Genomic DNA, 24,003 nt, shown 5'->3' on the forward strand with positions numbered 1-24,003 from the left:
TGGCCACATATTGCCCAATACATGTCCTCTTGATATAGGGCATGATACTGTAAGGTTTGGTTTACATTGTGATATGTATGCATACTCAAATATACTGTGATTAGCAATTGCCACACCCCTCTAGCATTCCAGTTTCACCCTATGGATTGATCCAATCAGGAGTACTTGATATCTAATATTTGCATTATCCAGGGTTTCGGTCTTTTCACCATTTTTTCATCTTGATATTGTACTGTACCTTATGATTGTATTGTCATTCGTGACACATGACATTGGGGGCATTTGGTCTCGCCTAAGTGGTGTTCTCCTGTCTTGTTGTATGTTTTTTAATTGATTTTAAGATGTGTTTCCTTGTGCAATAAATAAAGGTGTGTTTTATACATTATACCATTGGTGTGCCCCTGCTTGTATGTGCGGAATCTTCCCCCTCTTTTTTCATGTGATTTTCCTTCCGCACCAGTGCGCACCCAAATAAGAAAAATTGTTCCAGTATGAGTGGTGCGCTCCGACATTTATTTCTCTGGTGCAATACGTCATGACGTATAGCCTGGGTCAACGAGATGCAGAGGTGGGTCAGATCACCCTGATGGAGTGGTCTCAGATCAAGGACCTATGCACCCTTCTGCACAGTTTCGACATGGCGACGAATATGTTTAGCGCTGACAATGCCATTATCAGCATGACAATTCCAGTCATTTACATGCTGGAGCACACGCTAAACACAATTCGTAGTCAGGGGGTGGGACAACAGGAAGGGGAGGAACTACAGGAGGATTCATATGCGCAAGGGACAACAACATCACCAAGGTCCAGACGTTCATCATCACCAACCCAGCAGGCATGGGACCATGGGGGACAGGGATCAACAAGGGCGCATAGTAGCAGGTAAAATGTTGAGGAAGGTGCAGGAGAACATGAAGAAATGGAGGACGAACTGTCCATGGACATGGAAGACTCAGCAGATGAGGGAGACCTTGGTCAAATTTCAGTTGAAAGAGGTTGGGGGGAGATGTCAGAGGAAGAAAGAACGGGTAGCACCTCTATGCCACAAACACAGCGTGGACTTGGTCCGCATTGCTGCGCAAGACACATGAGTGCCTTCTTGTTGCACTACCTCCAACATGACCCTCGTATTGTCAAAATTAGAAGTGATGATGACTACTGGATTGCCACACTATTAGATCCCCGGTACAAGTCCAAATTTTGTGACATAATCCCAGCCATAGAAAGGGACGCACGTATGCAGGAGTATCAGCAGAAGCTGTTACTCGATCTTAGCTCGGCTTTTCCACCAAACAACCGTGCAGGTGCAGGGAGTGAATCTCCCAGTTATAACTTGCCAAACATGGGACGGTCTCGTCATCTTCAACAGTCTACCCGTACCAGTAGCACCGTATCTGGTGCTGGTAACAGCAATTTTATGGAATCTTTTCATAATTTTTTTAGACCCTCCTTTGCAAGGCCAACAGAGACAACAAGTCTGACACATAGTCAACGGCTGGAGAGGATGATACAGGAGTATCTCCAAATGAACATCGATGCCATGACTTTGCAAATGGAGCCTTGCTCATTTTGGGCTTCAAATCTAGAAAAATGGCCAGAGCTCTCCAGTTACGCCTTGGAGATTTTGTCGTGTCCAGCTGCCAGCGTTGTCTCTGAACGTGTCTTCAGTGCTGCTGGGTGTGTACTGACAGATAAGCGCACGCGTCTGTCCAGTGACAATGTGGACAGACTAACGTTCATCAAAATGAACAAGTCATGGATCCGCAAGGAATTTACTACCCCTGTGTCATCCTGGGGAGAGTAAATGCTTGTGGATTTGGAATGTGCTTGATGCAAATCAAAACATCCTGTTTGCAACTAGGGCCCAAGTGCTGCCACTGAAGGGGTGGGTGTCTGTGGGGCCCAATTTTTAGAAAAAAGGAAGACTCCGCTTGGAGTAACCCTTGCTTACATTGTTTTTAAAAGAAGCCAAGATGAACAGAGCTGGGATCAGGAAAGACTTTGCTACCTACCCCGGGGTCATCCTGGGGACGGTTAATTATGGCGTATTTTTGAATGTGCTTGATGCAAATCTAGCTGTGAATTGTACAACTAGGGCACAAGTGCTGCCACTGAATGGGTGGGTGTGTGTGTGGCCCAATTTTTGGAAAAAAAGGGAGACTCCGCTTGGAGTAACCCTTGCTTGCTGTGTTTTTTAAAAATGATCCAAGATGAACAGAGCTGGGATCAGGAAAGACTTTGCTACCTACCCCGGTGTCATCCTGGGGACGGTTAAGAATGGCGTATTTTTGAATGTGCTTGATGCAAATGTAGCTGTGAAGTGTACAACTGGGGCACAACTGCTGCCACTGAATGGGTGGGTGTGTGTGGGGCCCAATTTTTTGAAAAAAGGAAGACTCCGCTTGGAGTCACCTTGCGGTGTTTTACATGATTTTAGAAGGGCGCGCCATGCCTATATCTGTGTCTCCTCCTCTTTTTCCTTGTCCTGCTCTTTTGTTTTCACATGAGTATATGTCCTTGTCACTTTCTCATGTGTTTGTGTTGTGTTGTGAGTTGTTTGTCACCTTTTGGACACCTTTGAGGGTGTTTTCTATGTGTTTTTATGTGTTTGTGAATGCCTGCCATTGTTTCCTATGCGGTTCGAGTTCGGTTCGTCGAACGTTCGACGAACCGAACTCGAACGGGACCTCCGTTCGGCGAACCGACCTCGAGCCGAACCGGGACCGGTTCGCTCATCTCTACACGTAATATCATGTCTGGTAATCTTAGAGACTAGAGCGTAAGAGTTAATAGTAAAGTCCTTGTGGATAGATCATGGATAACATGGAAATGTGAGGATTCCAAAAAGTGCCCAGAAGGGCAGAATAAAGTGCGCAGTCTCACCCACCATCCACAAGTTTTGCAACAACTTAGTTCATATATATGGATACAATCATGGCTTGGGAGGGAAGGGAGAAGAGGTGAAGGCAGGTTAGAAGTTTACTTGGCAAAAACAGACTTTTCTTTACTGATTTAGAAATGTAGAAAAGCCATTGTCCAATTTTGTTTATAACTTAAGTTGAATAGATCAATTTGCAAAACTTTGGTCCACTGGCAAGCTCCGTAATCTCTGGTCACTGGATGGTAGGGTCTTGAATCCTTTACCTACTGGGATCCACAATGCAGCTTTGATTAGCCAGATTCAGATAAAAATACAAATTTGCTGGTAGAAATTTGCCTTCATGCCTTGATGATTTGATTTCCCTTTACACCCAAGCAGACTTTCATTTTGAAGAGTGATTAAGAAAATAAGCTCTAGATTTCCAGCTATTATCATTGGCCAAAATATACCTTCTCCTCACTGAAGTACTCTGTTTACTTTGTGGTGCACCGAAATATTCCTGTATAGCTACTGTAGTTCCAAACTAATGGACAAACATATAAACCTCAGACTTTAGGCTAAGGAAGAAATAACTTCCACTATCTGTGCCGCCCCTGCAGCGGTCGAACCGCTCGGATCCGGGGGTGTTGATTACTCGTGGCTCGAGGGTCTCCAGACCCGGGGGCTTAGGGGCCACACTCAAATGAAGAAAGGGATTATTTACAGGGGGTAGGTATAGTTTGTGATGGCACCCGTGGTGTATGGTAATTGGGAGTACCATCGCGCCGTTGCGAGTACCCGGGGTGATGGAGTGAGGCAGCAAGATGACGTTACCCTCCATGGGTAGGGGAAGTCCCCAGGACTCTGGATGGTGCTCTGGGATGCAGGGGAAGCACAGGCTCGCTGGTTGCAGGGGTTAATTAGGTACTCACTCAGCAATAAAGCAGACGCTGACAACAGGATAAACCAAGTCTCTGACTGCCGCTGTATCTTGAGGGGAGCTCGTCTGGGTCCCGTCCCCTACAGCACTGCCTTGTGGTCCGTGACCTGTCTCCTGGCACAAAATTTAGAGTGTCCTTTGTGGCCCGACAGCTTGGAGCTTTCCGGGCCCAGCTCCCCACTATGGCTAAGTGAAGGAGCCTGCTCTCATGGGCTCACACTTGGGATTTCAGTGGGCCGCTTGTTTGGAAAGCCCTATCCCCCTCGTTGCGCTAGTGCCTCCGATCTCTGAGCTTCATGGTAACAGGCTCTATCCTCTGCAGGTTAATTGCCGGGTCGCCTGAAGCTTCTCCCCGACCTAGGGTCCGTGTACCTCGTCGTGCCTTCGGTCCCGGACTGGTGATTAGGCCCAGGCTGCTGAACATCCTCCAAGACAGGTCCCAGGCACCTAGCCTCAATCCCCTACGACTGGGGGTCCGACTCCTCTAGGTCCAGACCACCGTCTGCGATCTAGTCTGCTTCTCCCCTGGGAGCTACAACTCTCAGCTTCCTCAGAGCTCCTCACAGCTCGAGGGCTACCACTTAAATGAACTTGACACCTCCCACCTCCCTGCCGGACCCCTAGCTGAGTGGCCCTAGTCCAGCTTAAGCAGCCCACTGGTGTGCCTGACAGGTGTGGTGCAAAGTGTATCTAGGATTTGTGGATGCTGGTGTAGGCAGTACTGCAGGATGGAGACCCCAAACCATGGGGGGTTGAGCCCTGCACAGGAAGAGAAAGTTTGTGCAGAACCCTATGGCGACCTGACTAGTCCAGGGGTGTCACATATCCACAAACTGCTCATGCCTATGAATGTTTTCCTTCTGTATCCTTTGTGTTCACTGGACAAGCATTCATTGATTCCAAATTTTCAGACAATTTTATGGACTTGTTCTCTGGCTAAAGAGGCTAAAAAATACTTTGTTTGCTTGCGGATGCCTCTGAAGCTTACCTCTGTTTTCCTGGTGGTCCTATCCAATTTCGAAGGTAAGTCTTCAGATTGGTTCCTGACACATTAAGGACATTTCTTTTTATTTTTCCAGAGCAATGTTTACTTTATAAAATAACATAAAATGCCACTTAGATGGCAAGGCAGAAAAAGGGGAGTGTGGAGGAAATCCACAGCATGTGGATCACCAATTAGTGGGGCTTCGGAACCCAAGATTGTGGTTTTCTGGATCTTTTTTTTTTTTATTCTGTCTGACACAGTTGAAGTTACCAACGATAAAAATTACAGACCTCTCCATTGTTTGTAGGTAGGGAAACTTGCAAAATTGGCAGAGTATTAAATACTTATTTTCCCCACTGTGCATCACCTGTCTATTGTTCCAATGGGAAATAACAAATGTTTTATCCTCCCCTTCTTTTGAGAGCCGTAACTTTTTAATTTTCCGTCAATCTTGTCATATGAGAGCTTATTTTTTGAGGGACGAGTTGTACTTTTAAATGAAACAATAAGTTTTACCATATAGTGTACTGGAAAACAGCAAAAAAATTGCAAAAAAAAAATATGATTGCATGTTGGATTTTGGGATATTTTATTCACTGTGTTCATTATATAGAAAAAACGATGTGTTGGTGTGACGCCTCAGGTCGGTATGAGTTTGTAGACACCAAACATGTATAGGTTTCTAAGGGGTTAAAAATATTCTGAAGATTGTCTAAAAAAAAAGTGGTGAACATTTTGCGCCATTTTCCGTGACCCGTAGCATTCTCATTTTTCAGAATCTAAGGCTCAGTGATGGCCTACTTTTTGAGTCTTGAGGTGTCATTTTTAATTGTACCATTTTTGCGCAGATGCTACGTTTTGATCACCTGTTATTGCATTTTGAGCAAAATTTGTGACGACCTTAGAGGACTATAAGGATCAGCAGTCTGATTGCTCATTCATTTCTCCCAATCAGAGTTGCACAGCTCAGAACAAGAGAAATGCTCATCTCTTGTAACAGAGGCTTTTCTGCTGGTTGTTAAAGGAAGTGAGTCATGTGACCTACCGGAGTTATCCCATGACCATGTGCTAACATGGCAACCATCGGCTCCCATTATCACTTCACGCCGCCGCCAATGGAGACAGGTAAATGCAGATTTACTGCTGCGGGCATTTAAATTGTGCTGTCACAGTTTGACAGCGCCATTTAAGGGGTTAACAGGAGTGGGTGGATCGCCGATCCACACATGTCTGCGAGGCACACATATCAGCTCTCAAAATCAGCTGACATGTGCAGGAATCACAGCCGGAGGTGATTACCCTTTGATGAATTAGAATGTGTTAGTACGTCCTTGGTCTGCCCTTTTTTCAAATTTCATCAACAAAGGGTGTGTGTCGCCCTGGGCAAGCCAGGGGACACAGATAACAACACCACTACACCCCACACTCCAGGTAGGCACACCTGCTAACCAGAAATCCTTGTTGCCTCCCTCCAGGAGTCTGTGATGCACACCAGGGGGTGGGCCAGGCGGTTGGCTCCGCCCACCAAGGAGCTCACCACTCTGGAGGCAGGAAGTTATCAGGCAGAACTGTCAGAGACATGAAGGAGTGAACAGCAGAGTAGCCCAGGCAGGGGCTAGAGGAAACAACCAGAAGTGAAAGGGAAGGAAAGGAAAGTGGAAAAGGAGGAAAGCAAGAAGTGGTGACAGAGCAGAGAGAAGGAGAAGCCTGAGAGCCCAGCTTTGTGTAGGGCTAGAACAGCAAGGTCAGCGACGGCGGTGACTGTCCGGAGGGGGACCGTTTGGAAGTTCCTGGAAGGACCCCGTTGGCTGTGTGCCCGGTGGTCTGGAGCAGTGTTCCGAAGGACAGTCAGCACCAGGGCAGGGGCCTCTCGGACCCCGGCAAGGCTAGGAGTCGCCCAATTTGCCGAATCCGTCAGTGAAGGGGACGCAGATCCCCCAGCAACAAAGTCCCGATTGACGGCAACAGCCCGACCATTACCGGGGAGACACCGCCACCGCCAAGGCACCAGTTTCCCCAGGGCCAGCGCCTGCGGGCAAAGTGTAGAGCTCCTCCGGCCCAGATTGCAGTCGGGGAGCGGGTAACCGGAGGGAATCCACCGCTACCATCAGTCAAACAGGTGCAAGGAAGAGAGACGTCACCGTCACCTACCGGGAGTGCAGGTGCAACCGTCTGTGGGACCGTCCTACCAGCCGTTGGTTTACCGTACAACCTGTGTCCGTGTCTCAGGCTGAGTGAGTACCACAGTGCCGCAAGGCACAGCGCTGCCCCCGCGTCCCTGCGCCCTCCAGGCCCTACACGTCACCTCTCTTCACCGGGCCCCGGGATCACCAACCCCCTACCCACGGAGGGGCAACACAACACCTGGCTGCTCCCATCACCATCCCCGGGACCCTCACACTGAGCAGCGGTGGTGCCATCACCACAACCGTGGGTGGCGTCACGAACTATAATCCCAACAAACACCCCCTTTTCACTCACGGGCGAGGAGTGTGGCTCGAGACACCCCGGGATCCGGCCCGCAGCTCGAGCCACCAGGAGCAACTGCCGGACCCGAGCAGAAGGGGTGAGCGCGGTGTGCTGACACCCTCCTCCCCGCCCGCGACAACTTGGCGTCACGAACAGGATCTTACCGCTCTGCCGTCTGGTAGAGGTGCGCCTTGTTACCGCCGGGGGTATCCGGCAGAAAAATTTCAGAAGCCGCCATCTTTGGCGCGAAAAGTTCCCGCTCGAGCGTCTTCTCGAGCAGTAGAGGCGCGAAGGCCAAAACTCCGCCCCGAGAGAGGAGGGGCTGGAAAGAGCTAAGGGGGACGGAAACAAGATGTCTGCGCCCGACGAAGCCGCTGGAGGAGCGGTGGTCGCAGCCGCAGCGGCACCCGCGGATGGGAATGGGCCTGCCCAGGTCCCGGCCGTACTGGCGGGAGGTGCCGCGGCCCCCGCGCTTGCTCAGGTCATGCCGTTTTCCTTGCCCTATGCGTCCGGAGCTGCCTGGCTACTGCAGTATGACGGGAAACCGGATGCCTTGCAGGCCTTCCGGAAAAAGCTTAACCCGTTGCTAGAGCTGTACCCCCTGACTGATAAGCAACGTGCAGCGATAGTGCTAGGCCAGCTAACCGGTGCGGCGGAGCAGGAAGCGGAGACCTGGGCCGAGGGGGACCGGCTCTCTGTAGCCACCATCTTCGAGAAGCTACAGACTGCCTTCGAGACCCGGACTGAAGCGGAGCTGAGGATGCAGTTTTACCAGTGCCGGCAACGAGCTGGGGATAGCATTCGGGACTATGCTCTACGTCTGCAGGCCGCCCTCCGCACGCTAAAGCGGGTGAACGCTATTAATGAGGCGGATAGCAATAAGATGTTAGTGGAGCAATTTGCGCAGGGGATGAGGTCCCCTGAGGATCGTAAACAACTCCGGCTGTGGGCCCTGGAACACCCTGATGTGGACTTCGCTGTGTTAAAGGAGCGGGCTATCAAAGCACTACAGCCCCCAGCTGCTGAAGCTCTGGAACCCGTCCTGTGGCCCGTCGAGACAGCTCCCGTTGTGGCGACCCCAGCCAAACCAACCTCCTTACTACCCGCAGCCTCGAGCAGCACAGTGGAAGAACTGGCAGCCCAGGTCCGTCGCCTGGACGGAGACCTTGCCAAAATCCTTGCTGCGCTTCAACCTCTGACCAGATCTCAGCCCCCAGCGCAGATACAGCTTGCTGACAGTCCCGAAGATGTTCCCTGGATGCAGCAGAGAAGCGCTAACAACCCGCGGAGCAGACCTCCAATCTGCTACAAGTGCCGTAAGCCGGGCCATGTTTACCGACAGTGCCCGTTAAAACGAGCAACCCCTGGGGCCCCGGGCCAATCCTCAGGAGTAGAACACCGTGGCCCCCCGGACTGGCGAGACCGATACGTCGGGGCCCGCCCTATCATCCCTGTGGCTGTGGACGGCATACCCGTGATGGCTCTCTTGGACACTGGATCACAGGTAACGACCATACCGTACACATTGTATCAGCGATATTGGGCCACAGACGAGCTAGCGCCTCCAGACAATAGTATAAATTTGATTGCCGCTAATGGACTTCCATTGACCCAGGTGGGGTATAAAGAGGTGGCTATGACAGTGGGGCAAGCTGAACTGCAACACCAGGGTATGATTGTGATCATGAATGAGCCTAGTGATCATAACCCGAAAATAGTGTTGGGAACCAATGTGATGGAACACTGCATGGCTGATGTGCTGAACCTTTTGCAGCAGCTAGCCGCCACGGCGGCGGGGAGCCGGCAGAGGGCTGTGCAGCGTGAGATCCGCGCCCTGATGTACCGCCAGCATGTAAGCTCAACCGGAGGGGAGATTGGTGGAGTGCGAGTGATGGATGTTGCTCCATTGACTGTGCCCCCTAGGAGTGAGATGATGATCTGGTGTAGGGCAGCAGTAGGGCCTCAGGGGCGTGACTACCCTGCGATGATGGAGCCCATGCCTTCCGAGCACTGGCCCACTGTAGTGGCCGCCCGAGGGGTGGTAGATGTGAAGAAAGGGAGAGTGCCTGTGAGAGTGTTGAACTGTGGGGAGGAAGAAGTCAGGCTCCCCCGGTATGCCACCATTGCCAAGCTGCTCACCCTGGACCCTCACACTATCCAGGAAGCCCGTCCACCCACACTCCCACCTACCACCAGCACTTCCCCACCCCAGGGGGACACCAAGGAGTGGCACCAACAGCTACATGTGGGCACTGATGATACCCCTACACATCACAGGGCAGGGGTACACAGGGTAGTGCAGGAGTACGAACAGGTTTTCAGTAAGCACCCCCTAGACTTTGGGCAGATCAAGGGGGTCCAACACCACATTCCCACGGGTGAACATCCCCCTATCAAAGAGAGGTACAGACCTATTCCCCCTGCACATTATCAGTGTGCCAAGGATATGTTGAAGAATATGAAGGAGGCAGGGGTTATTCGGGACAGTTGTAGTCCCTGGGCCGCTCCGTTGGTACTGGTCAAGAAGAAGGATGGTACCATGCGGATGTGTGTGGACTACCGGAAGATCAACCAGATAACCCATAAAGATGCCTATCCATTGCCTCGTATTGAAGAATCTTTGGCTGCACTGAGAACTGCAAACTACTTCTCGACCCTTGACCTCACCAGCGGATACTGGCAAGTGGCCGTGGCCCCCGAGGACCGGGAGAAGACTGCCTTCACCACCCCGATGGGGCTATGCGAATTCAATAGCATGCCGTTTGGGCTGTGCAATGCCCCCGGGACTTTCCAACGATTGATGGAGTGCTGTCTGGGACATTTAAACTTCGAGACCGTCCTGCTGTATTTGGATGATGTGATTGTTTATTCCCAGACGTATGAGGCCCATCTGGAGCACCTGGCCGAGGTGTTCGCGTCCCTTGCCAAGTTCGGGATGAAGTTGAAGCCCTCGAAGTGCCATCTGCTGAAACCCAGGGTGCAGTATCTAGGACACGTGGTGAGTGCGGATGGTGTCGCCCCCGACCCTGAGAAGATCACTGCCATCCAGAGCTGGCCGAGACCAACCACGGTGAGGGAAGTAAGGCAGTTCCTGGGTCTGGTGGGGTACTATCGGCGCTTTATAAAGGGGTACACGAAGATGGCTGCCCCCATGCAAGATCTCCTCGTGGGACAGACCAAAGGTGGTAGACCTATTGGAGCCCCACTGTTGTGGGAGGACAAGCATGAGGAGTCCTTTGGCCAGTTGAAGGCGGCCTTGACCGGAGAAGAGGTCTTGGCGTACCCTGATTATGGGCGCCCGTTCATCCTCCACACAGACGCCAGTAACGTGGGGCTGGGAGCGGTCTTGTCCCAGGTCCAGGATGGGAAGGAGAAGGTGATTGCCTACGCCAGCCGAAAACTCCGGCCGACCGAAAGGAACCCTGAGAACTATAGCTCCTTCAAGCTCGAGCTATTGGCGTTGGTGTGGGCTATCACAGAGCGGTTCCGCCACTACCTGGCGGCGGCGAAATTCACCGCGTTTACGGACAACAATCCGCTAACTCACCTGGACACGGCCAAGTTGGGCGCGCTGGAGCAGCGGTGGGTAGCCCGGTTAGCCAACTATGATTTCACCATAAAGTACCGAGCTGGTCGTGTCAACATCAATGCAGATGAACTCTCCCGGATGCCCCATTTGTCAGAAGAGGGGTGTGAGGATGACGACCTCGAGGAGATTGAGTTGCCTGCGTTTCACCAGCCGCCTACTGAGAGGGTACAAGTATGTCAGCAACGGGCGGACCTGGACCCGCGGCCCAGTCAAGAGTGGCAGGACGCCCAGGACCAAGCACCGGCTGTCCGCCTTGTCAAGACCCTGGTGGAACAAGGTGCTATGGGAATAGACCCTGCCGCTCCAGCCGAAGCCCAACGCTTGTGGAAAGAACGAAAACGGCTCTACCTACACCAAGGGAGGCTGTACCGTGAGCTGATCAACCCAAAGACCCATGAGAAAATATGCCAGTTGATCGTTCCTCAAGCTGAGGTTGCTACCGTCCTACGGGCATACCATGATGGTGCTGGCCACTTCGGGTGGAAGAAGCTGGAGATGCTGTTGCGGGAGCGGTTCTATTGGAGTGGGATGCGTGAATCGGTGGAAGCCTGGTGCCGAGAGTGCGGTCCTTGTACACTGAGGAGAAAGGACGAGACTAGCCAGAGGGCACCGTTACATCCCATAGTCACCCATCAGCCGCTGGAGCTGGTCGCCCTGGACCATGTTAAACTCACCCCTAGCCGAAGTGGGTACACCTACGCGTTGACCATGGTAGACCACTACTCAAGATTCATGGTGGTAGTCCCCGTTAAGGACTTGACTGGTCGAACCGCTGCCCGAGCGTTCCAGGCCTATTTTTGCCGACCCCATGGGTACCCCGAGAAGGTGCTGACTGACCAAGGCCCGGCTTTTGAAGCAGAAGTGTTTCACGAATTCTGCCAGTTGTACGGCTGCAAGAAGATCCGGACCACTCCGTACCACGCCCAAACCAACGGCATGTGCGAGAAAATGAATCACTTGGTCCTGGGGCTCCTCAAGACGCTACCGCTGGAAGAACGGAACATGTGGCCGGAAAAGTTACCCGACTTGGTCGACATGTACAATAATATCCCATCCAGCTCGACGAAGTGCACCCCAGCGTATCTGATGAGGGCCCGGCCTGGCCGCCTGCCGGTGGATCTGGAGATGGGGTTGGAGGCTCCGGAAGCACTCCCTTCAACGGCAGAGTGGGAAAGTCGGAGGAGGGCCCAGTACCGGCAAATCCAGGAGTATGTGGAGAAAAACCTCAGTCGAAGTCGAGAACAGCAAGAGCACCGGTTCAACCAGAAGGCGCCTGCAGGTCCTTTCCAGCCCGGAGATGTGGTGCTGAAACGGAAGAGAAAAGCCCACAAACTGGATGACCAGTGGGAGCAAGTCCCTTACGTCGTACAACCCACCGAGTGGGACAATGGGAAGACCTACCAGATCAGTCGTGACCAAGGGGGCACCCTGGCTACAGTTTCTCGGGACCATCTGAAGAAATGCCCCCCAGCGTTAAAAGCAGAGGCTGAAGTACCGGTTCCTCCACCAGTGGAAAAGGCAGCAGAGGTGATCCACACTGTCATGGGTGACTTCCCAGCAAACTGGCCTACACAGAACGGCGCGGTGATACTTCCAGTGATACTGTTCCCACAACCCGTGGATGAAGAAGTAGTGGAAGCGGTTAACCGTGAGCCAGAACCAGTGCCAGTGCCCAGGGATGAACCTGTACCCAGTCCCCCTGCACCTCCGCCTGCCCCACACTATAGCAGGGAGGAGGAACCGATTGTTCCCTCTACCCCACTGTCTAGCACCACTGACACCGGGCCCCGAAGGTCCACCCGTTCCAACCTAGGTAGACCCCCACTTAGGTACAGGGAGACCGTTCTATGAGTAAGAGGGGCCCGCAAATGTAAAAGAGTGTTGTGTGCTTGTTTGAAAAAGTTTGTTGAAAGTTTTGAAAAATGAAAAACACTGATTGAACCGAGTTTTCACCTGATTGTCAGCTGTGATTTGCAACCGGCAGGAGCCGGCACCGTTGTCCCCGTGGGGACCGTTTAAAGTTAAAAATGCATGGGAACTAGCAATGGACAAGCCCGTGAACTCTGCAGGGCAACCACAAACGTTAGTGGCTTGTAAATATGTTGGGTACCGTTACCGTTTCCGCAGGCCGCCTCCGGAGAGGCAGGTTGGAGGGAGGGCCCTGAGCAGAGCAGGCCAGGGCCCAGCCACCAAAGGAACCGGTGGCTACCCTCTGGAGGGAAGGACAGATCCCGCTCGGGTGACTTGTGCTGGACTGTGGGTCAAGGGGTGCTGCCTGGGTTTTAGGGGCAGCATCAGGGCCAGGTTGCTTGGGTGGGAGAGAGCGGAAACCGTGACCGTACACCGTTGAAACGTTAAAAGAAAAATGTGCCTCCCGTCTTGGGAAGAGTTGATTGAAAATGCTTATGTTATGTTTAACCCTGTTATCCCCTTTTTACAGAAAAATAAAAACCGGTGTAGGACGGCAGCCCGCGGACGGTCTGCATTTTGCTAAGGGGGAATGTGTCGCCCTGGGCAAGCCAGGGGACACAGATAACAACACCACTACACCCCACACTCCAGGTAGGCACACCTGCTAACCAGAAATCCTTGTTGCCTCCCTCCAGGAGTCTGTGATGCACACCAGGGGGTGGGCCAGGCGGTTGGCTCCGCCCACCAAGGAGCTCACCACTCTGGAGGCAGGAAGTTATCAGGCAGAACTGTCAGAGACATGAAGGAGTGAACAGCAGAGTAGCCCAGGCAGGGGCTAGAGGAAACAACCAGAAGTGAAAGGGAAGGAAAGGAAAGTGGAAAAGGAGGAAAGCAAGAAGTGGTGACAGAGCAGAGAGAAGGAGAAGCCTGAGAGCCCAGCTTTGTGTAGGGCTAGAACAGCAAGGTCAGCGACGGCGGTGACTGTCCGGAGGGGGACCGTTTGGAAGTTCCTGGAAGGACCCCGTTGGCTGTGTGCCCGGTGGTCTGGAGCAGTGTTCCGAAGGACAGTCAGCACCAGGGCAGGGGCCTCTCGGACCCCGGCAAGGCTAGGAGTCGCCCAATTTGCCGAATCCGTCAGTGAAGGGGACGCAGATCCCCCAGCAACAAAGTCCCGATTGACGGCAACAGCCCGACCATTACCGGGGAGACACCGCCACCGCCAAGGCACCAGTTTCCCCAGGGCCAGCGCCTGCGGGCAAAGTGTAGAGCTCCTCCGGCCCAGATTGCAGTCGGGGAGCGGGTAACCGGAGGGAATCCACCGCTACCATCAGTCAAACAGGTGCAAGGAAGAGAGACGTCACCGTCACCTACCGGGAGTGCAGGTGCAACCGTCTGTGGGACCGTCCTACCAGCCGTTGGTTTACCGTACAACCTGTGTCCGTGTCTCAGGCTGAGTGAGTACCACAGTGCCGCAAGGCACAGCGCTGCCCCCGCGTCCCTGCGCCCTCCAGGCCCTACACTTCACCTCTCTTCACCGGGCCCCGGGATCACCAACCCCCTACCCACGGAGGGGCAACACAACACCTGGCTGCTCCCATCACCATCCCCGGGACCCTCACACTGAGCAGCGGTGGTGCCATCACCACAACCGTGGGTGGCGTCACGAACTATAATCCCAACAAACACCCCCTTTTCACTCACGGGCGAGGAGTGTCGCTCGAGACACCCCGGGATCCGGCCCGCAGCTCGAGCCACCAGGAGCAACTGCCGGACCCGAGCAGAAGGGGTGAGCGCGGTGTGCTGACACCCTCCTCCCCGCCCGCGACAGGTGCTCTCTGCATTAATACCTGAGGCCCAAGTATCAAAAATGGAGGCAGCAGATCTTTCAATAAAAGTTAGAAAAATGTTTATTCATTGCCCAAGGTATGCATTGTTTCCGCTCTAACTCAGATGCCAAAGTATATAGGAAGAGATTATGAATCCGTCACACACTTCTTCTTTATAACCAAGACTGACCACCTCATAACGCCATTAGACTTGACCTTTACTATGTGACAACCAGGGCTTCACTTATACTTCTTCATATGACAAATAATGTGATCATAAAAGGGAATCCATTGTGCAACTACTGCATTATTGAATAGTTTATTTTGTAACATATTGGGGCAGAAAAGAAACGTTTAGTCTAAGACCAGTTCCCGGACTCCTCATTGCACATACAAAAGTTTCTATTGGATAAAGGACCTTTAAAATTATTAGCTTATCTGGCTATCAAGCATGGGTGATCAGCAATATATGTTGACCGGCATGAGTAAATTGATCCATTTTTTTGGACAGAATACCATAGATATTGTAAAACATTATCCAGATAGGTGACAAGACTTGCAATTATTATAAAAACCTAGTTGTCGGATTCGGCATTAGGTACATTTGACACCACACAGAAGCTACAGGGTATTTGAGTATCAAAAAATTGCATAAAATATTGCTTACATTTTTTTAATTTAAAAAAATATATTTTCAACAGTTCCCTGAGATTGGATTTCAAGATCTCAGATCTGAAGTAGAAGCGTAATAAAACATCTTAATATTCAATTAGCAGTTGTCTTAAGATTCCCTCTGTTATATTGGCTAAATTAATTGATTGCGCTCAGTGAGAGAAACAAAAATATAATTTTGTAGTTGTGATACCTTTTAATGGCTAACCAAAATAAAATAAAATGGTGTTACAAAGCAAGCTTTCGAGACATCTCAGGTCCCTTCATCAGGCATGGTATGACAAAATTTCTGAAGAAACACAAATATATATACGATTCCTGGGGCATTCACATGCTCTTCAACCAACGTGATGTGTGGCGCCCCAGGACCTGGTCGCCACAACAGCATTGCCCTCCGAAAGGGTTAATGCTGAGCCTGGAGGTAATTGGGAGATCTATTGGCCAGTAAGTTAACACCCAACACAGTTCTCCCTCCGGCCAGCAGAGGGAGCTCTGAACCTGGAATTTCAGGGAGGATTCCTTAAGTCTGGCTGGAGGGAGGAAGTAGTAGTTAGTCTGGAGACAGGAGTGAAGGAGGACAGACGGAGAGTAGTGCTGCCTTGTGGAATTGGGGCCTAGAGCTGGAATAGCTTGGCCCAGTGAAGCAAGAGGTGCAGAGAGGCACAGAGGAGACTCGGACATCGGAGTCTGTGGTTGCCAGGGCATACAATCCATCCCTGGTAGCTGAATCCGGAGGGCAGGAGAGCTGCAAGCCCCCTGGCCCAGAAGCAAACTGAGGGTACAGCTGCATCCCAAGGGCCTGGTGTGGACTCCAACAGAGAAGCACCAGAGAGGGCCTGCGCAGTCTACCCCACAGAAAAAGGGACGAACCACCAGTCCCAGCAGCAAGAGGGCAATTGCTAACCCAAAGTGCAGTGTCCTAAACAACAAGGAAAGATTAAGGAGTAGGCCTCATACTCAACTGGCCAAAGATCACCCCAGGCACTTCCAGGCCGGCCGGACCATCTTTACCATCTGTGACGGTCTCCCTGGACTAAACTTCTGCCGAGTAAAAGAGGAGAAGGTAAAGAGACTACTGTTTGTGCCTGTTTCTTTCATTGCTTGTCGGCCCTGCACCGTGCTAGTCACACAACACCATAGACTTCCACAAGCACCAACTGTGTCCCGGGGCACCGCTCCACCTGTGGGGAGCAGTACCACCATTGCTGCCACTTCATTACCCCGGAGGCCTTACACAGCAGCGGCGGCTTAATAGCCGCATACCACAGGTGGCGTCACGAACACAAACTTAAAGTCATCAGCCACATATTCTACTGACACCCACCAGGGCCACGGAGCCGGGCCCAGCCACCACTGACTACCACCGGACTAGTCCGGCCCGGCACCGGGTGTCCCATAGCCCTGGGGTGGGCGAGTCAGATGTACTTAATCCTGTGCACTATATGTTCTATTGGGGGCCTCTATGTTAGAGAAACAGGACAGAGACTGAGAGCAAGGATGAGATCTCACCGCCACACAATTACAGACAAAAAAACTCATTTACCTGTGGCCAAACATATCTGTGCTTCAGGACACAACATAAACCACATGAAAGTCATAATATTAAAAGAGAACTTCAGATCACAAAATCATCAAAAGGTCTGGGAGTACAAATTCATTAAAATGTTTATCTCTGTGGACACAGGACTCTACCTGTCAGGAGGATTTATGACTCACTACAAAATCTGAGGAGTCTGTTTCAGAGACTGAGGGCACAGGCCTCTGATCCTACATGGATTTGGGACAATAAACCTTTCACACTACTAATCAAATCTAATTAAGGATTCACTCTCTAAGCTCAGTGTTTGTTTATTTAAATGTCCTTTTATTATGCCATCCCTCTGCTCTGTTTGTGTATATATTTGTGTTTCTTCAGATATTTTGTCATACCATGCCTGATGAAGGGACCTGAGATGTCTGGAAAGCTTGCTTTGTAAAACCATTTTATTTTATTTTGGTTAACCATTAAAAGGTATCACAACTACAAAATTATATTTTTGTTTCACTCACTGAGAGCAATCAATCATTTTTCAACTGGCTAAGACGGTACCCAAACCTTTTCCCTTGTAACTAAAAATTGGCTAAATTATGACATTTTCCCTTTTTATCCATTTCCTTTACCACAAACATATGGGTCGAGTAACACAATATTTTTCATCCCAAACGTGGCACATGAGCTTTCAAAAATTGCGTAATGCAGCGTTTTTACATCACTTTTATCTTTATCACTCTAAAATGGACAGAGCTGGGAAAGAGCTAGGGCAGGACTGGCGCGGTCATGTCCACCTGTTCCATTCATGAAGAGTTTTTTATAAATGCCCAACTAGAATAGTATTTCTGGTACAGTGCTCGGACACACATGCTACTAAGAAGATGAACTGAATTGGGTGGCATGTGCATATTAATAAATTCGGCATCTCTTCTACTCCATCAATACTGGCGTAGAGCTAGCATGTGCTGTGCCAGTCCTAATGAACAGGCACCATAGTGTTTTTCTGGAGACCCTCCAAAGAACATTTCTCCTCTTTTAATAGTATGGCTTTTATATTTATGAAACATTAAATTATGTTTTCTTATAAAATAAGTTATCTAGACTGCTGGAAAAAGGTGAAGTCGATTGTGAAGACAATGAATGAAGGCATTATCCCTACCGGTATCTTCAATTTCAGTGGTAGCTTGACACTTTTGTTTTCATAAAAAAAAAAAATAAAAACAAAAATGAAAATAAAGATACCGGTAGGGATAATATCTTCATTCATAGTCTTCACAATCGGCTTCACCTTTTTCCAGCGGTTTAGATAATTTTGGGATCTCAGGTAAGAAAATAACTGCTGAGTGTAGTTAGACAGAAGCCCTCTAGAGGTCGCTATCAAAAGCAGGGATAGGCAATCAGTCAGGGTCTAAGCCGGAATGTGAGGTCAGTAATGAGGAGAAACCAAGCCAAAGTTAAAGAACAGAGCAGAGGTCGGATACCGGGAGAGCAAATAAGCACAGGGGAGGATGTGGGGAACACAGGACAGGACAGGACACTGGAGATCAGGGAGGTAAAGACAAAAGGACGAGTAGGAGGGATGGAGGGATGGATAAGCAGGAGGAATGGAGATAAAGATAGGCCGGGAAAATGGAGATCAGGTCAGGTCGAAGGAATGGAGGTCAGGTCAGTTCCGACAAGAGGGATGGAAGTACAGTCAGGCAAGTAGAGCGGCGGTCAGGACAAACAGTACCAGGTAGCAGGACAAGAACCAGAGCACGACTCACAGAAGCGGAGCCACAGCAGAGCTGGAAATATCACTGGCGGCGTCCCAGAGACAGCAGCACCAACATATGACGGTGTCACCCCCGGAACGAGGCCAGAACAAACCTACTCCTCTCGAAGTCAGGATACACACTCCGGCTCAGGAATGGCAGAGCTGTGCATGAATCATGACAAAAAGACCCTGAAACAGCTGTCCGGGTGATCCAAGAAGATTCATGGAATCGATCGCTTCATATTCATCTTATATACATTTTGCTAGCAAGTAAACCAGGATCAGAAACTATGGCATACGTTTTAGCGGTACAATCCTACTCTGATTTCTCCACACTCTTTTTCACGGAACCCTGTAATGTTTCTAAAGTTTGTTAGAAAAATATCATAAAAAGCCTAATGAAAATGTTTATATTTCAACATTGCTGAAAGCCACTGTTTGATTGACTCCTTTTAATTAGATCTATATTCTTCCTTTTGAAATTCTACTAAAAAACCTGAATTTTCTTTTCATATCTCTATACTGTTCCCAATCATCATTCAATGTAGAATAGTTTGCATTTTCCAAAGGAATCTTTTTCTGTACAGAGATATTTACCGTACTATGTCTCTCGTGGAAGGAGACAGCAAATTACTATTCTGATTTGTGTCTTAGAAATTATGATGATGGGGTGGAGGAGAAAATTGTGAAATAAATTAATTTTCCTCTCGAAACATCCAAGTGGAATTGATTAACCTGATGCAAGTTATGGTGTGAAATAAATAAGTGCAATGTTTATGTATATGTAAATTTAGTAATGAGATGTCACCTGCCCGCACATATGCGTGACACATGCGGAAGGATTTCAAGAGCTACTGAAATCCTGATTGATGTGGACATGTAGAAAATAATTACGTATGAAGTTCTTAGTATCAACATAATTATTGAGTTCCACCATTAAAATGAATTGGTGATGGAATATCAGAACATCTCACTGTTAGAGGCTAAGCACTTACTTTGCTCCATATAATTGTCTATGCATTGAGTGGTGAATCCAGGTGTAGGATTCAAATATTTAAGAGCTATGCCCCTTTTCAGACCATGAGAGATGGGTTGTATGCCGCACTATCACCAGACGACAGATATTGATTATTCCATTTTTTTATTTCACTGGTCAGGTCAACGCATTTCAGGGACCAACTATCCCCTTCATCAGGACATCAAGGAACATTAACATGTTGAGACAGTTTGATGTTCCTTGATGTCCTGATGAAGGGGATAGTCGGTCCCTGAAACGCGTTGACCTGACCAGTGAAAAAAAAAAAATGGATCAATATCTGTCGTTTGATGATAGCGCAGTATACAACCCACCTCTCTCTTGACTACACGTGGCTTCATCGGGGCTACTGCTGTTGCCATTTTTTTCCATAAGCTACACTAGGAGTAGTGCCTGTCACAACCCTAGTAGGTGTATGTAATATCTATTTGTCACCAATTGTTATTTTTGGTAAGACCCTATTGTGCTCCCTCCCTCCACAGTTACCCTTTATAGACCATACCTCTTTCTTCAGACAAAACTAAGTTACACACCCCTCCCCCACCCATAAAACAAAAATAATGGAAACCAATATTAAAGGCAAGTTTTTGCACAGGAAATGCAGTTAGTGTTCCCTACAGTTCTACTGTATGTGAAACCACAAATACATACCTGCAACCTGCCGTAACCCTCAGTCTGATGCAGCGCCGCACAATGAACTCTACCCTAACCTACCGTATCCTCAGCTATCCCTTGTAGACTGTGAGCCCTCGCGGACAGGGACCTCTATCCTCCTGTACCAGTCTGTATCTTGTAATGTTTATGATTATTGTACTTGTCCCTATTATGTACACCCCTTTCACATGTAAAGCGCCATGGAATTGATGGCGCTATAATATTAAATAATAATAATAGTAATACATTGGAAAAGTAATAATGTAGAAGAGATTAATAAAGTTTTTAACAGTTTACAGAATCTGTTCCGATTACACAGAATGCCAAATCTCCCATCAAAACACAGATATAGTACAAATCCTGCACCTCTATGGATCCTTCGGAATTGACGGTGAGCTGCCTTTCCTTACTTTCATATCTGTACAGGGTCACAACCAAAATCAATAAATGACTAGGTCACCTACGCCAACATATAAACATAAATACAGCCACACGGGGGCAGTGTGACATCCGCCCCGGTGATCGGTGAGTATGAAGCACTTGCTCTTACCCCTTTGCGCCAGATTCCAAATGTGTTTTTGGAAACGCGGTGTTCGTGGGAAAACCGAACCAAACGCCGCGTTTTATGTGTAATACTCTTGTTTGCCGAGCCCGAACAAACTAGCGCAGGCTCGCACCGGACCTGACGTTGGCGAGTCTTTATCAAACAAGTTCGCTCATCTCTACACAGGAGTGTTCTGAGCAAGTGCGTTAACGGTCACTCAGTCATAGCGTCACAGCAAGCATGGGCAGAACCGTCCCAGGCCTCATCGGAGCCTAGCGTTTGAGTCCCTGGGATTTCAGCGCTTGCAGTGGCGATGAGAAGATGCAACGAAGACCGGATAGGTGACGGTGAGGAGTGGTGTGGTCGAAAAACTGAGTGGTTACTTAAGTATAAGAGATTTTTTTTTTAATTAATCTGTTAAAGGCTCGTTGCGATTCAGGAAAATGACGTCCAACATAAAATTTGAATAGAATTCAATTCTACTTTAATACACTCATCTTTGGTTGACTAAAGGAATGTCAGCTATCTTGATCTGTCTATTTAAAGAAAACTTGATTCACTACCAGAATAAATTCTCCAGTTTCCAGCAACATAATCAGCTCTTGTGATAAACATCATGTATAAAATGTATAAAATGTAATCGTTATGTGGAATAACAGATGGTGACATGCGGAGGTGTGCACCGTCTGCGCGCTCGGATGTAAACACCTGAAATACGCAGAAGCATATTCTAATTGGTAGAATCAACTTATCTGTTTAGTTTCAAAGCCTTTCACATGGATATATTCACAATTTGTGGCCATGTGACGAAGCTGAGTTTGCGCATGTCACACATTTTCTGCAGTCCGGCTCAACGACGGCTTCTTTCTCAAAAGTAGACTACGCTGTTGTGTCTGACTTAAAAGGTCGAGACCAGAAGAAAAAAAATATCAAGTATTGTCCAAAATTGCAAACTTTTGATTGAGTTTACCATATTGTTGTTCATTTTAATCTTATTTTTTGTTATTTTGGGTCTTCCAATTGAAGACACTGTTGAACAATGAACCTTAATGGTCATAAATCTACATACTTCTGCTGGATGATGGCTGTCTTTGACAAAATGTAACAACATCATTGATAGGGTTGTCTGTGATTATCCAACATTTTCTGAAGCTTTAAAAACAGACAATTTGGTAGTAATCTGGTGATACGGGCCAAAATGGCTCCCAATTTTGGCATTTTTGAGAATTTGCAGATTTGCTGACCTGCTCTGTTGGATGATGACTGTATTTTACAAAACAGTACAATTTAATTAGAGGGGTTGTTCATTAATATTCAATGTTATCTTTGAGGCTTTCATTGCGAAAAGGAGGTAATCTTGTGCCAATTCTCTTATCCCAGTGTGTTATGTATGACCGTCTATGTACAGTTAGGTCCAGAAATATTTGGACAGTGACACAAGTTTTGTTATTTTAGCTGTTTACAAAAACATGTTCAGAAATACAATTATATATATAATATGGGCTGAAAGTGCACACTCCCAGCTGCAATATGAGAGTTTTCACATCCAAATCGGAGAAAGGGTTTAGGAATCATAGCTCTGTAATGCATAGCCTCCTCTTTTTCAAGGGACCAAAAGTAATTGGACAAGGGACTCTAAGGGGCACTTTGCACACTGCGACATCGCAGGCCGATGCTGCGATGCCGAGTGCGATAGTCCCCGCCCCCGTCGCAGCAGCGATATGTGGTGATAGCTGGCGTAGCGAAAATTATCGCTACGCCAGCTTCACACACACACTCACCTGCCGTGCGACGTCCCTGTGGCCGGCGACCCGCCTCCTTGTTAAGGGGGCGGGTCGTGTGGCGTCACTGCGACGTCACACGGCAGGCGGCCAATCGGAGCGGAGGGGCGGAGATGAGCAGGATGTAAACATCCTGCCCACCTCCTTCCTTCCGCATAACCTACGGAAGCCGCAGTGACGCCGGTAGGAGATGTGTGCTGCCGCAGGAACGAGGAACAACATCGGACCGTCGCGTCAGCGTAATTATGAATTACGCCGACGCTACACCGATGATACGATTACGAGGCTTTTGCGCTCGTTAATCGTATCATCTAGGCTTTACACACTGCGATGTCGCATGCGATGCCGGATGTGCGTCACTTTCAATTTGACCCCACCGACATCACACCTGCGATGTCGCAGTGTGCAAAGTGCCCCTAAGGGCTGCAATTAACTCTGAAGGCGTCTCCCTCGTTAACCTGTAATCAATGAAGTAGTTAAAAGGTCTGGGGTTGATTTCAGGTGTGTGGTTTTGCATTTGGAAGCTGTTGCTGTGACCAGACAACATGCGGTCTAAGGAACTCTCAATTGAGGTGAAGCAGAACATCCTGAGGCTGAAAAAAAAGAAAAAATCCATCAGAGAGATAGCAGACATGCTTGGAGTAGCAAAATCAACAGTCGGGTACATTCTGAGAAAAAAGGAATTGACTGGTGAGCTTGGGAACTCACAAATTTCCTGGGCGTCCACGGATGACAACAGTGGTGGATGATCGCCGCATACTTTCTTTGGTGAAGAAGAACCCGTTCACAACATCAACTGAAGTCCAGAACACTCTCAGTGAAGTAGGTGTATCTGTCTCTAAGTCAACAGTAAAGAGAAGACTCCATGAAAGTAAATACAAAGGGTTCACATCTAGATGCAAACCATTCATCAATTCCAAAAATAGACAGGCCAGAGTTAAATTTGCTGAAAAACACCTCATGAAGCCAGCTCAGTTCTGGAAAAGTATTCTATGGACAGATGAGACCAAGATCAACCTGTACCAGAATGATGGGAAGAAAAAAGTTTGGAGAAGAAAAGGAACGCCACATGATCCAAGGCACACCACATCCTCTGTAAAACATGGTGGAGGCAACGTGATGGCATGGGCATGCATGGCTTTCAATGGCACTGGGTCACTTGTGTTTATTGATGACATAACAGCAGACAAGAGTAGCCGGATGAATTCTGAAGTGTACCGGGATATACTTTCAGCCCAGATTCAGCCAAATGCCGCAAAGTTGATCGGACGGTGCTTCATAGTACAGATGGACAATGACCCCAAGCATACAGCCAAAGCTACCCAGGAGTTCATGAGTGCAAAAAAGTGGAACATTCTGCAATGGCCAAGTCAATCACCAGATCTTAACCCAATTGAGCATGCATTTCACTTGCTCAAATCCAGACTTAAGACGGAAAGACCCACA

Source organism: Anomaloglossus baeobatrachus, chromosome 12 (assembly GCF_048569485.1).
Source record: "Anomaloglossus baeobatrachus isolate aAnoBae1 chromosome 12, aAnoBae1.hap1, whole genome shotgun sequence".
NCBI lineage: Eukaryota > Metazoa > Chordata > Amphibia > Anura > Aromobatidae > Anomaloglossus > Anomaloglossus baeobatrachus.